We start from the raw sequence: 14,757 nt of genomic DNA on the forward strand, positions 1-14,757 counted from the left end.
TAGACATATAGAGAGATATAGATATCTAGAGAGATAAAGGAAGAATGATATGTAGTTAGAGATATAGAGAGATATAGCTATATAGAGAGATTGATAGAGATATATAGAATTAGAGAGAGTTAGATGCTTTGTATATGTGTACCTACTTTAAACGAATCACAAAAACCATTGATTGAGACATTGCAACGCATGCCGGGCATTAGCTAGTACTGTATATATAAATATTTATCGTGCGAAGCCGGGTACCGTAGATAGTATCAAATGTATGTATAATTATATAAGATAGAATAATCTTAAGGCAAGTGTGCACCAATCAACCAAAGTCTCATTGAGATAAATGGAAATCTTAAAACAAACTATCATTTCCACAACAAAAAGAAATAAAAAACAGCGAGAGAAAAGGTCCCCAGCCCCACTTTTTTTTCCTGCTGTTTCTAACGGTTAAATCAGCGTAAGCTTAAATAATAATAATTTCATCACATTTTCTCAGTTTTATTTATACATATTGTTATAATTTCGGAAACGTTTTTTTTTTAAGATTAAACATAGCCTATGTTCATTTAGAACAACATAGCGTTATGATAGTAAGTGAAGTTTAGAAATCGGTCCAGTAGCTTCCGAGTTTATTTCTTGCAAACAAACTGTAATACAAGTTCCGATTTAAATTTGTTATATATATTTTTTTTATTTGAAAAATCAGGAACGTGTTTGAATGCTGTCTCACGGGACCAGGAGTGGTTTGTCTCGACGGTCGAAGCTCTTTGACGCCTAGCAGCGGCGCTGCAAGCACCCCCTCCGCGGAAACCGGCGGGAACCAACAGGCGTGCTATGGAAAAGGGGGAGGAGGGGAGGGACGGTGGAAAGTGTCAAGTGTGAGCCTACCTGCGAGGAGGATCGTTGGTTCATTGTTGCTCCTGACTCCTGACCGCGTGTGACAGGTGCTGAAATGTTGGTGCGCGAGTGACGGTTCAACGTTAACCCCTTCTTGCTGAGCCGAAACGACTTCGAAAAATCGATCATCCCCCCCCCCCTCCCCCACCCAAAGTCACCGCGAGGCCAGTCACCGCTGGAAGTTGAACGACAACCGCGCGCGGTTTCGAAAAGTCATCCGCGATTCTGTTTGGACGGTTGAAGCCAGCAAGTGACGTGTGAGTAAAGCTGGTTGAACTATTTCCACCAATTCCGAACTGCACGTTTGGACAGCGTGTTGGGAATTCGGAAACGGTAAGTTAACTACCTTTTCCTTTATTATTATAAATTTTAGCTTTTGCTTGCGTCATTTTTATTTCGTACTTTTTTTGTAAAGGGTGGCGAGGGGAGGGTGGTGGAAATCTTATGATTTATTTTGAGAAGCAGTTACGAAGAAACCTCTTCTGAAAGGACTTGGTTTGATGAATCCGGGCCACATTTGTTTATTACTATTATTTTGTACCTTCTCGCAAACTGGGTAAAAATTAGAAGTAGCTACTTATTGGAAATGCTGAAGCCAAAGTGGGGTAAACATAACGAAATAATTTTTTTGGAAGGACTTTGGACGGAAGAAATTGTGGGTTTTACCAAATAAAAAAAATTGTAGATATTGATGGAAAGTTATTTATAGTCGCTGTTAATTATTTGTTGTAGTGGTTTTAATATTTTCGCATTCATATTTTCTTGTTTTCAATTATTTTTATTTCATAATATATATGAACTTAATGCCAACCTGCCTACTACGGAATATTCTTTTTTTCCTTCAAAACAACAAACGGCAATTGTTGGATAATCAAGCAAAATTAGTTGTGCTAACTCTTTCAGATATTTTTTTTTAAATCTGCTACTTTTATGAGATAGATTCACATTGGTTTCATTCCAATACCACCAACTTGCACTATTTAACTAACCGTACTTTCCATCAGCTGATTCTGACTAGTTTCAGGCCATGCTCCGATTCACAATCTTGTACAGATCGAAAGATTAATGGAGCTGGGTGGCGCGCTCACCTTCCAGAGGCCCCGGGTTCGAATCTCGTTCCAGCCATTTGTATCTCCTCGTCGGTTGCTGTTTCCCGAAATTACTCCATCACTTGAGGATGTGGATGAAACCTTTCCAAATTTTCTTGAATCGTGTTATTGAGTGTTTTCGTATCTAATTACCCGTTTCTCGTTACATACTGGATTTTAAGTCCAAATAATAAAAAAAAACTATCTAGGTTAGAGGCATGTGTGTAATAAATACAACACGAACTAAAAGCTAACGCAAAAGAAAATTTAAATGATTAAATATTTATATCTTTTTCGGATACTGTTACACCTTCACGTTAACCCCCAAAAAAGTATTAACAAAACTTAAGTGATTAAAATCCATATGTACGTTAGTTTTGTGCGCACATTTTGTCGTACTAGTAACTATTTAACATGTCTTTGTCTTGCAGGATTAATTCTTACGTAATAGTTTATAGCTAAAAAAAAAAAAAAAAAAAAAAAAAAAAAAAAAAAAAAAACTCCTGGAAAATCGAATTAGTGGCCATATTACATTAGAAAGATCCACTTGAAACAGTAACTTTTTTTTTTTTAAACGTTTCAAAAAGTTAGCAAAAACTCCTTGCAGAACCATCGATGCAGCCATTTGAAAACAAAAATTGCTCTAGTCCTCTCGTGTGCATTTGTTGGTTTTGATGGGTTTGTGGCGCTATTTTTTTTTAGTAGAAATATGACAGTAGTCTGTTGCTTAGCCAGTCAACTGATACATACACCGTTTTAGTGTGTGTGTGTGTGTGTGTGTATCAAAGAATTTGATATGAACGTCGAAACATTTAAAATTACAAATAAATTGTGTGAAAAATATGTGAATGCAAACAAATGACTGTCGAAAAAAAAGTATTCCTTTGTTCATGAACCTTGTTGCATAAGCGCTGAAAGAAATCGTATACCCTTTCATGGCTAGTTCCTCATTAAATGCAGCATTGAAACTTAAGGATAATTTGGCTAATTCTGCATCGGTAAAGACAAATCCTTACTATTCTGTTACACCATGTACAATACTGGCCCATGGCAGGAAGCAAAGTTCGGCTTTTCTAGTGATGTAGCACTGTTGAAATATGGGAAATATATTTTTGTTGAGTATTCTTATTTACCGTTGCTGGTATGGTATTTTTTTTAAATACTATGGGAAGTATAGTCTACAACCATGTACATTTGATGGGTGACTTCACACCTATGCGGTCACTCCCAAACCGCGGGGGTTTTTAAGGGCGACTCTGCAGAAATGGCGTGCAGTATTTTCGTCGGTACGCGCATCTATGTATGGGACTTCAAGCAGTGAGTATATAATTATATGTTTGAAAAATTAAGATAAAGGTTCCTCGCACGTTCATGTACCACCTAACTGTGTTTAGAATTTTTCATACCTTAAAAACTTAACGTGAAAAAAAAACCCGTTTTAACCTTTTTTACTGTCTAAAAAAATACACGCCATATACGAAACCATGAAACTAGTACAGACAGAGTAGTGGCATTTAAATGCTTTTCGTAATCAGACACTTTCAAGAAACCTTTATTTGTTTGTAAATGGCGCGTTGATACGTGAAGATACACGCAGTTTGCGGTCTAACCAGACGGCCACCTTTGAAATAATAATAATAATAATAATAAAAACGAGTCATTGCAGAAAATTGCTTAGAATAGAATATTTTGAGGTCTATGAACTCCACAACTTGTCACTTTTGGCGTTCGTTAGTTCCCAGACGATAATGAACTGCGTGTAGGTAGTTTCCTACTTAGAATAGGTATGTAATTATTTGGGTACAGTAAGAGCGTTGTTCAAGTCTACACTGAAACTAAAGTCACTCTCACACTGTGGTCGAAAGCCTTGGATATATTTGTCCATGGTTTTTAAAATTAAGTATGAATTCCATGCTTGCATTTAACATTTACTTATTGCTGTCGCATGCGAAGTGGTGTTATATTCCTGAGTTTTTTAAATGCAGTTCTCTAAAAAAATTCAGGATTTTCTTATGTGGCAAAGTAAACTTGAACTTCTAGCATGATAGAAAGAAAATGTTTATGAAATTTAATTTCACCCAGACAATGAACTTGGTTATTGAATTAATCCGTGATTTTGGAGTCACATCGGCGCGACCGACGCGACGCGATGGACACGATAGGGACAGCAAAAGATCGCATTATTATGAGCTTGGGGGTTTTAAAATAAACCGAAACAAGCAACTAGATATAATAAACTTTTCTTATAATCACAGTTTCACTACATGCTGTATACGACTACGATCAATATTTTACAGGTTGGTTTTAATTGACCTGCAAGTTTAGTGTTTATTCTGAAAAATTATTTTATCGGTACCTTTTTAAAAAAAGATTCCACGGACGAATCAAGAACACAAAACTACTCGAATGACAATATAAAAATTCACCGGTCGAACATTTTTTTTTTTTTATCGAAAACCAATGGTGCCATACGTTTCGATAAGGTCTCTGCCCGCGACGGGATAAAAAAATGTTTATAATCGGCTCCGGGCCATTTACAGACCGATAAAGATTTACTTAAAAGTGTCTGGTTACAAAGAGCATTTGAACCATGGCATGTTTCTCGTTTCATGGTCTCGCCTGTAACGTGTATTTTTTTGTACATTGATAAAAGGCTAAAACGGGTGTTTTCGTGGATATTTTTAGGTTTGCAAAATTCAACCCACAGGGACGTGGAGGGAGTTTTAATCTTTTTATATTCCGGCATGAAATGACAGGGTCACCGTTTCTAGTCTCGTGGAGGCGCGTCACCGACGCGAAGACTACACGCCAGTAGAGGTGAGGAGGCGTGTGATGCGCGAGCTAGTGTCGCCCTTACGGCCCCCAGCCAGGACGGGGCGTCGCGACGCTGTGAGCTTGACACGGCGGACCCGTTAGAGCCCGCGTGGTGGGCGCGTCTCTTTGCGAAGTCACGTGACCGGGAGGTGGTGAGTCACTTCGCAACGGGCCGAGTCGTCGGTTCTCCCCTTCTTCCTTCTCCCCTTCTCCCACGCACTCGAAGGACGTGATGTGTGACCGCGGCCATTCCTCTTCCTTAGTCGCGCCGATAGCAGGGTCTGGGTCGTTGGTCTGTTCACGTCGGGCGCAAATCTTTAGGATTCGCAAGGGGAAGGGTGAAATTCGCTGCGAATTTTGCGCGTGGGGTTAAACAGACGTGTCATCGCTGGATACGGTGCTCCATGTTTTATACTGCCCTATTTTGATCTATATGCATGCAATAAGCACAACAAATTTATAATGTACCTACAGCGTTTTTCCATTAAATATAGTTTTGGAATTATTATGTTAATCCCTTTTCATAGTCACAATTATGCAAGCGTAAGCGGGCTCCTAAGGAAGGGGGGGGGCTGGGGGGCTAACCCCCCATGGGATCAGCGTTCCCAAAGTGTAAATTCTTGAAGTGAAAAATTCTTACAGCTGGTAGCGTGAGTCGAGATCAGAGCGAAACGAAAAAGTAAAAATGTTAACGCTTGGGAGTGGGATGTTCGATGACGGAAAGGGGGAATGAATAAATTTTGTGATTCAGGCGGTTGTTAGAATCTTTGTGCAGGATTTTCGCCGCCATGTTTGTTACAGTTGTGATCCTACAGTGCTTACTTTATTGCAGGCGAATTTATGTATCATATTCTTAATACAATACAAATTGAATTATTTATACCCAAATGTAATTAAATAAATAAAATGAAGTAAAATTAAATGAAAAAGCTTTAGCTATCTTAATTAATATGCGAAATAACAGATGGCATCAGCAACGCTCGATGGCATTTTTTTTAATTACAGCACACTTGCACACATTCTTACAGTGGTGGACTCGGAATTTGCGGAACCCTGGGCCATTTACTTTTGCGGGGCTCTTGATATTTTGATATTTGGAGAGGACCCTTAGAATAAACTATCCCCCCCCCCTCCTCCATTTTCCAGAGAAAAAAAGGAACATTAAAAAAACTGTTGTTAACAATGTATTTAATAAAAAGAGGTCCCCAAATTTCAACGATGATTGTGGAGAATTATTTGTAAGTTTAAAATATAGAAAATAAATAACTATAACGATAAGTTTAGGATTAATTTATTCTGATAAATTAATGTTAATTTTACATAAAGAATAGTATCCTACAGTTTACTGAGTAAAAATACCTATATACTCTGAAACAATCGTATATCTGTGAAGTTTTACGCGCTGGTCATTCTTATATTTAGGCTTAAACTTTATGTTGACAGCAAGGTCGTTAGAGATTATGGATGAAACACACACAAAACTACGCAGAACAGGGAAGGAATCGCCATGCCATGCAAGGTAAAGAACCAGCCCAGCATCTTCTTACTGTTGTGATTTCGGTGGAAAACTGCGAAAAACGCTGTCGAACCAGGATTCGAACCTGTGTCCCGTGTTCCGTTGGAATGACAGTGACTGCGCTGAAATCCTTCTGTGTGTGAATGCAAACTTTTGACTCTTGTGTTGGCGGAGAAACAAGGAGAAACTACGTGTTTAATCACTTTATACACGAATTGCAGTAGGTATAGGTACATGCAAATAGTGCCTTTCTTAAGCCGGAATTACAATAGTCCGACCCCTCCGTCCGTATTACATCAATCACGTGACATGTAGTCAAATAAGATGGCCAGAAAAATTTCCTCCATTTGTCCGTCTAAAGTTTGGTAACTTTTGACTTACGAACGGATGAAAATATAAGCTCCAAATGTTAGATAGGTGTTTGCGTGTCAAATATTACTATATTAGAAGGTATTGAAGTATGTTTAATTGTTTAGCTGCTTCCATAATTATTTTTGAGTTCAACGTTTGAATGCATTTTAAAGTGTTTTATTTTTCAAACAAAAACTGTCAGTCACAGAAGTATAGTTAATTACGCACGATAACTCTGAAAATGTTTAATTAAATACCAGACTGAAAAAGATTGAAGTACAATTATAAGTACTTAGCATACATGATTGTTTAGCTAATACATACGAGAAATTTTATCCAAAATTTAATTTTCTCAATAGTTGGCAGCGTTGAAATGGAAAAAGTATTATCACGGACGATTGGGTTGTAGTAAATCGCTCGACTGCTAACGAGCTAGTGTAATTCCGGCTCTAATGAGGAGGCTTTACGGAGATAAGAAGAAAAAAAAAAACTTTTTTTTAAAGTGGGTAGGAATCGCGGTTCAGAATTTTAGAGTTTTGGTTTGCAATGGTCTCCGAATTCTTTCAATGCAAATACTTCCGTGGTTCCCTATTGTGGCCTATAGGTCATGGTTGATTCCTTCTCCATAGATATAAATGTACGGTACATTAGTATTTGAAAAATCTCAGATGTCTGGTAACCACAATTCTGAATTACACGTAACTTATTTGGAACATAAGTTAATCATCATCATAAAAGTTAAATACTCGAAACAATTTTTTTTTGTAGATCAAAAAAGTATGAACAATCATTTTTTTTTGCACTTTATAACTTTGGTTTTAAAACAAAAGATGCCGACTAATAATACAAAGCCATCATTTGCGAGGTAAACACTACCATAAGGCTGGACGTGGAACAACTTTCATCGGAGGAGGTCGGTCGGCTTTCTCTGGTCGGTACTCGAACCCACGGATACCGTGCCAGAGAGAGAGAGAGAGAGAGAGAGAGAGGGGGGGGGTGTCTGTGTGTTTATAATAGGGAGAATGTATGGGAGAAAAAGGGGAGGGGGGGAGAGAACTCGTCCCTGCTGGCCGAGAAAAGAGGGTTCCTGTCCGGGTGTCGAACTCGCGGGCCGCAACCAAGGAGGCGGGCAGGCGGTCCTCAAGACCACTTGACCTTCATACCTCCCTCGGCTCCTCCGCCATTCCTGCTTTTGCCGTTGGCCGACGCGACGTTCCACGGCGTCCAGTGTATGTGTGTGTGTGCGTGCGTGCGTGCGTGGACCTCCCGCACGCTGTCTTGTGTGAATCCTTTCGGTCAGGAGTTGTTCTCTGGAAGGGCCACCGTCACCGCTCGGCTATTTCCCGATTAGCCCACCCCCCCCCCTCACTCTTTCCTTCATTTTCACCGATTCCTTCGGCCCATTTATTAAATCTTTTCGTGGAACAGATGGCTTGCCGACTTTTTTCAACTGCCATAACATTCGTAGAAATTAAAAAAATAATAATAATAATAATTAGCGCGAGAAAGTCTTTCGGTAACTCGCCAGTGACGTGTAAACATCTGACGTCGGTAAAGAATCAAATTCATGTGTTATCATTTTGTTCGTGTTGCAAACAAACTTAACAACCTATAATACGAAACTCAGGACACGAATTTTAGGGTAGAATTCTTTAAAATAATGTTAGAGCGTCATAAAAGAAAAACATTCGCTTTTCAAGTAACAAAATTTCTGGACGCGAATCGCACACGTACTTTCTGCACCCACCACTAGAATTCGCTGTCTGAAAGGTAAAAGTTGCTTTCCTCCATTTTTAACTATTATTTCATTAATGTCAGCTGCTGTTATTGTGCAATTTACTTTGAATATTTACATCTAGATTAGAAATATATATATTTTAGTTTATAATTCTTAAAGAGAGATGACTCTTTTGTGACTCTTATTGGTTTCAATGAATTAAACATTTTTGGCAATGTTTATAGACACTAAATTGAAGTTGATGGGGAATTAACAATCCAAACATGGCAAATTTAATATGAATTTAACTTACACATTTAGATATATAAGAGATGCAATGCATTTGTGGAAAATATCTTCACCATTTATGATTTCTTATTTATCAAGTAAACATTTGTATTATGATCTTCGAACGATTTCTTACAGTGTATAGTATTTGAAAGCCATAATAATTTCTCACTTTTCTGAAGCCTACGTAGTTTAAATTAAAATTTTTGTGACTCCACCAAGATAAATGTCTTGTCGGCCATCGAAGTTTTTTTTTTTTACGTCGTCGCTCTTAGCTACGATACAAGGCCAAAACGAACTCCGTATACACACCCATATTTATTGCAGCCGGTAAAGTTATGGGACAAAATAAAAGATTTTTATCTTTTTTTTCTATATGTAGTTTTAATTGAAGTCGAAAGTCGTGTGGAAGAGTTGCCTAATGCAGGTTGAATCAGGTGTAAGGAAGTCTTTTGTTTATTGTTTGACTGGAAAGCTACCGCAGACTGCATACGCTTTTATACGACACACGTGTGTGCTGCGTCGAGATGGCTCCTAATAGACTGGTTGTGTGATTTTAAATCGGAAAGAAGAGAATTAAACTTTCTAGCTTCTGAAATCCAATAAATTATAAACATTTCTCCCTTAGTTTTGGCCGTCTACCAAGCTGTGTTTCACCTTGCCGAAATGCGAAAGTAGGGATAAACATTTTCACGTACCGTTAATGAGATCTGCTGCCCTAACACTTATGACTTTTCTTTTTTCTAACACGTTACTCTACATTATCAATACAAACAACGTGACAGTTGGGGGGAAATGAGTAACTCTAAGGCTACATTTGAAAAACAAAATGTGAGAAAATCTTTCAGTACTCGCCAGAGATGTTTAACATCCAAGTTAGGTAAAGAGCAAATTCATACGTTCTCATGTTGCAAATACACTTATAACAAAAAAATTTGACATGTAATAAAACGTATAATTCTTAAAAATAATGCCGTGCGTCAAGGGCGTCGCCGGGGGGGGGGGTAGGGGGGGCAGTTCTCCCCCCCCCTAGAGCAAATAACGGGAATCACACGTAATTTCCGCACCCACCGCTAGAATTCGCTGCCGGAGCAGCTACGTTGACTATTTAATCATTTGATTAGCAGACCGATTTTTTTAAACTATATAATGAAACGGCTCCGATAAGTGCGAAAAAAACATGTAAAAAAACTGAAATCTTATTTTGAACCTGATTTTCGACAAGAATTTTTTTTAATACTGCTGATCTTGTTAAAATTCATTAAACAGTTTTCCTTTGGCTTTGTGAACTTTGGTTCGCACCATCTGCCACAGATGGCAGCACCGTGGTTACAGATCTCCGTTCCATGCAACGTCCGTTCCTTTCCCGAAATTACTCCTACCAAATGCCGTATACTGAGAGCCAAGCAAGATGTTACGCATCAAACAATATTCTAATCGGGAAGTGAAATATCTTATTTGCATCACGCGTCCGCCGCTGGCGCCTTTGCGATCCCAGCATGATGCTTGCCGCTGGGCAGCCTCCGACTCTCTGTTCTTGTGTCGTTGGAAAGGAAGTGAGTGATGGGGAAGGGAAGCCTGGTCCATTTCGAGGCCCGAACAGTTCCGAAGTTCACCGACGTTCGCCGCTCGCTCGTGCAACTTTGGCAGCACGTATTATACGATATCTTGTACCTGCTTGCTTAATGTATGATATTTGATCCCCGCACGACCCGGCCCAGGGTTTTCCCCGTGTCTATGCAGGTTTTACCTGGGTCACATTAGTTAGCTTTTAAGTTAGACGTTCAATGGGGTGTCAGCCATGGCACCAATTGCTGCCATGGCTGGCCAGTAAACCCCAAGTAGCACATGATGCACGCGCCCTTGTCCTGCATGGTTAAAAACCCGCATGGTAGAGTGTATAGGCTCCAGCCTGAGACACACTTAGGTCCTCCCCTAACCTGGACCTTCCCCTTACACACTTAGAATAATTTAGGCTAGGAAAAAAAAAATTATTAGGCTATACGATAAACACGCGCGGGCAAAATGTCGAGATCGTTTTTCATATAGACTTTAGTGATGGAGAAATTAGAGAATTGTCAAGCTATATGAATAATACTTTAAAATAGTGTGGACGGTTGATTAGGTTAGCTACAATAAACATATTGTGAAACCGTGTGAACGTTTGGTTAGGTTAGCCACATTACAAATACTATAAAATAATGACAATGGGTTACGTTAAGTAAACTACATCTTTAATTGGTACTTCGTAACCAACCATTAAATTATTTACCGTGTTTGTAATGAAGCTAACCTAATCTAACCTAACCAACTATCCAGTATTTTAAAGCATTTTTAACGTAGCTAACTTTACCTAGCCAACCATCACCAATGTTTAAAGTATTTCTCACGAGATCACAAATTTGTAGTTTTTACACCGAACCATAAAACGGCAAATTACTAACACTTAAGAATTTTTATTTTTAATTTTGAAATATGTTACTTTCCATCAGAATTACCCGTGGTTTTTAACCTACCACCATTCAACTTCTAACAAATGACCTTATAATTGGAATTCAAAATTCAAATCCTGAACGTGTTTATTTTAGATAAACAGAGAGAGAGAAAAAAATAACCGAGGAGATAAATAGAAAACGACCATGCACGACGTGTCCACGGAATGGACTGGTGTGAATCTTATGTTTTCCGTTGGTCTCTTGGTGTGGTGGATGGGGGAAAGGGGTACCCGTTGGTCCGGCGCGGACCGCTGCCCGAACAAGGCTCGCTCCAGATACGAGCGACGCAACCCCACTCCCCCCCCCCCCCCCCCCCCCACAACCCCTCCAACCCTTCAGAGCCAGAGGCGAAGATTGGGAACAGCACACGTAACTGTCCAGCCGTGCACCAGGTGACTCAATACTATGTGGAGGGCGTATCGCCCGTAAGATTTCGGGGTTTTCTTGGGTGGCGTTGAATACATACCTGTTAAATTGGGAAGTCCGTAATATAGATAACCGCATCCTTTAAAAAAAAAAAATCTTAATCAAAATTTTTGTTTCATCACAGTTTTAAAAAGAACTTTTTTTTAAAGCAAAATTTTTTTTCACCTTTTCGAAGATCAGGTTCAAAACCGGTGATTAACTATTTAATGAAACGGCTCCGATAAAAACGAAAAAGACTTTACAATATTACCAAACATTTCGATTAGCTAATAAAACGTTTATATTCGGCAGCGAATTCTAGTGGCAATTCCGGAAACGTGCGTTTCGCGTCCAGAAATGTAGTTGAAAACACGATATTTGTATATTTATCACGCTTGGCATTATTTTGAAATCAAATTTCTACGTTAAGTTTCGTGTCCCAGTTCCGTATGATACCTAAGTGTATTTTACAACACGAGAAAACATGAATTTACGCTAGTTTTTTTTTTTTTTTTTCGTCAGCAGACTTCTTCTGCAGTTGTTGGAAGGATTCTTCTCTCAGCAGATGGCTTATCGCCGCCGCCTCGCGCCGCCGCCGGCTAACCGCCGTGTTCCGGTCGCGGCGGAAGAGGAAGGTCACGGCCGTTCACGCCGTCTGCGTCTCCCGTACATCTCCCATGCCTCCTCCTCCCGCCACGGCTGGCGCGGTTACTGGGGAAAACCCAGCATTCACCGACCTGGAGTCAGACGCCATGATAGTGGATGTGAAGTTTAGGTTAGGTTTGTTGCATAAACAAAATTATAGCAAAAAAAATTGGTTTGTATGTAAAGTCGGTTTACGGACGATAGTTTAACGTGACAACGTCATAACAAACCTTGATGAAATGATTGCATACTTTTATGAATAAAATTGAATCATTTTTATTGAATTATCACTATTTTGTGTGGATACAAAGAAGGAGTGAAATGAAATCTACAATTTAATTGATAAATTTACTTTTATTTGCACTCATTAATTGAAATATGTTTATTACTTTAACGAACAGATTATTTTAACTATAACTTTTATACATGTTTGCTATTTAACTTCTTCCATACAGCGTAACGGGACAATGTGCGTTACGGAACACTTTTTCGTGCGTGCAGCCGGCGTTCATCGATTTATTAGACGTTGTCACGTCAAAAAAATAGTTATCTAATTTTGTTTTCCCTGGGAGGATGATCGTAACCGAAATGAAAGGTTAGTTGTGTTAAGGGGATTGGTGCACCAGCATCGTATTAAAAAAAAAAACAATATATTTGGTAATTATTCAGCTGCTAGAGAAGATTTTAACCATTCTGGTGTAAAATTTTTATTTTATTTTTTTATTTTAATTAAGTTATTGCTGATTTTCGGGGATTTTTTAAATTCAAGCTTTATTAAAAAACTATAAAGAATTCAATGGTAAAACTTTCGCAGATAAATTTTCAGACACGGGAGATATGACTGTGGCCATTATTTTATCTGTAATCATTATTAATTTAACGTATTTACAATTTGAATTTTAATAAATGAGCTGCTACGAAATTGCGTGATATTCATTTGCGAATTTAATAACATTCGCGTTTTCATTTGTAATTCAAACGCCTACATATATGTCGGCTGAATGATTGACTTTATTTTAGTCTTTAGCTTATTGCAGTCGGACCTAAAGTAAAAACGTAGCTGTAGAAATTTGAGCAGCGTGCAAGCTCGGATACGAGGAATTATGGAGCGCGCTGGACAGTAGTGACACCTTGCGACAGTTTCTCTAACTTTTTGCAGCCTGCCACAGCTGTCTGCTGTTTACGAAGGGGAGATGGGATTTCGCGGGAAACTGATATGAAGGTCAACGTACTCATTTTCAGTAGATAAGAGAACGTGTTTGGTCTAGCTCGGCGTATAATTGAATGGTTATTCTCTGTTATTATTTAGCACAGTGATTTAGTTAGATGTTTTTTGTTGTAAGCGTGAGATTTATTCAGGAATAAAATGCCGAAGAAACCTCCACCAAGCAGAGTACACAAAAGAACAAAACTATCGAAAGCCATTATAGCACTTAGAAAAAAGAATAAAGAAAGATAAGAGATTATTTTATTATAGCTTTTTTTTATCATACATTTATTTTTCAGAGTTGCGTATGTACAACGCGATGGACGCGATGCGACAGCAGAAAGATGTGTAAAATTGTAAACATGTTTTTTTTTTTTTTTTCAGCAATGCGTGAACCATTCATAAACTATACTCAACATATATCCGTATAATTTATTACGTTTGAATTTTTTTTATGACAGGCATCAATGTTAACAAGTTTATTAAGCCACAATAGACTTTTTTCAGAAAAATAAGTGTAGCAGAAAACACTCAACATAGTCTCACACAAAATCAGTTTACATGAATGCAGTTTTAAGAAGTAAGCTACGTAAATAATAGTTAAACATTATTTAATATCTGCTGGTAACGTTTCCAAAGTATCAGCTTCGCCTTCATTCACGAACAATATTCGTGAGCTTATTTATTTATTTTGCTGGCGTTTCGTTGGTGACTGTTAGGACTGCAAAATTAGTAAACATTTTTCACCCTATCCTGAGTTAAATCTAAGTGTGCGCGGTTAGATGAGGACCTAGATATGTCTCAGGCTTACGCCTTTACACTCTACTCGTGCATTAACCATGCGCGTAAGGGCGCGCTGCCATTGACCTGTAGGATAGTCTCAACAATCCTCTACGGACTCGAAAAATGTCACCTGCTCATTGGCTACTTGACTTGTGACAACTGTTTGTTGTAATGCCTGTGATTCATCGTTGATTTTGTTGAGGAGTTTTCAGTGATTCAGAGCCTCCCATTTAACTGTGGCCGTATTGAAGAAGCAGTACACATGTTACATGCTTGAATTCATAGCGAATGGAAACCACAAATATTTACTGATGTAATGGTTGGTAAAAAAAAATATTATTCGTATCGCGTCCATCGCTTCGCACCATGTTGGCTCCTATATTATATGGATTTACAAAATATAACGATTTATTTACGACACTTAAGATAAGGTGTGTAGGATTTTAAGAATTCACTTGAATTGATATTTAAGAACATATTTCAGGATAACTTGTGAAGAAGCTCGTACAGATGGCACCGGTTGTGATGACTCATTGTCACCAGAGCAGGGGCCATCT

The 14,757-nt window shown here is 38.5% G+C and overlaps 1 protein-coding gene across 2 annotated transcripts in view; it reads left to right on the forward strand.

Moving 5' to 3' along the window:
- The first annotated feature begins 858 nt into the window (after positions 1-858).
- Positions 859-14,757, forward strand: part of LOC134531825 (uncharacterized) — a 224,390-nt gene continuing 210,491 nt past the window's right edge. Inside the window, exon 1 of one of the 2 annotated variants that reach the window (XM_063367786.1) lies at positions 859-1,224. The gene's annotated coding sequence lies outside the window, so the exon portion shown is untranslated. The remainder of the gene's footprint in view (positions 1,225-14,757) is intronic. The other variant, XM_063367788.1, reaches the window with a different exon arrangement.

Source organism: Bacillus rossius, chromosome 5 (genome assembly GCF_032445375.1).
Source record: "Bacillus rossius redtenbacheri isolate Brsri chromosome 5, Brsri_v3, whole genome shotgun sequence".
Classification (NCBI taxonomy): domain Eukaryota; kingdom Metazoa; phylum Arthropoda; class Insecta; order Phasmatodea; family Bacillidae; genus Bacillus; species Bacillus rossius.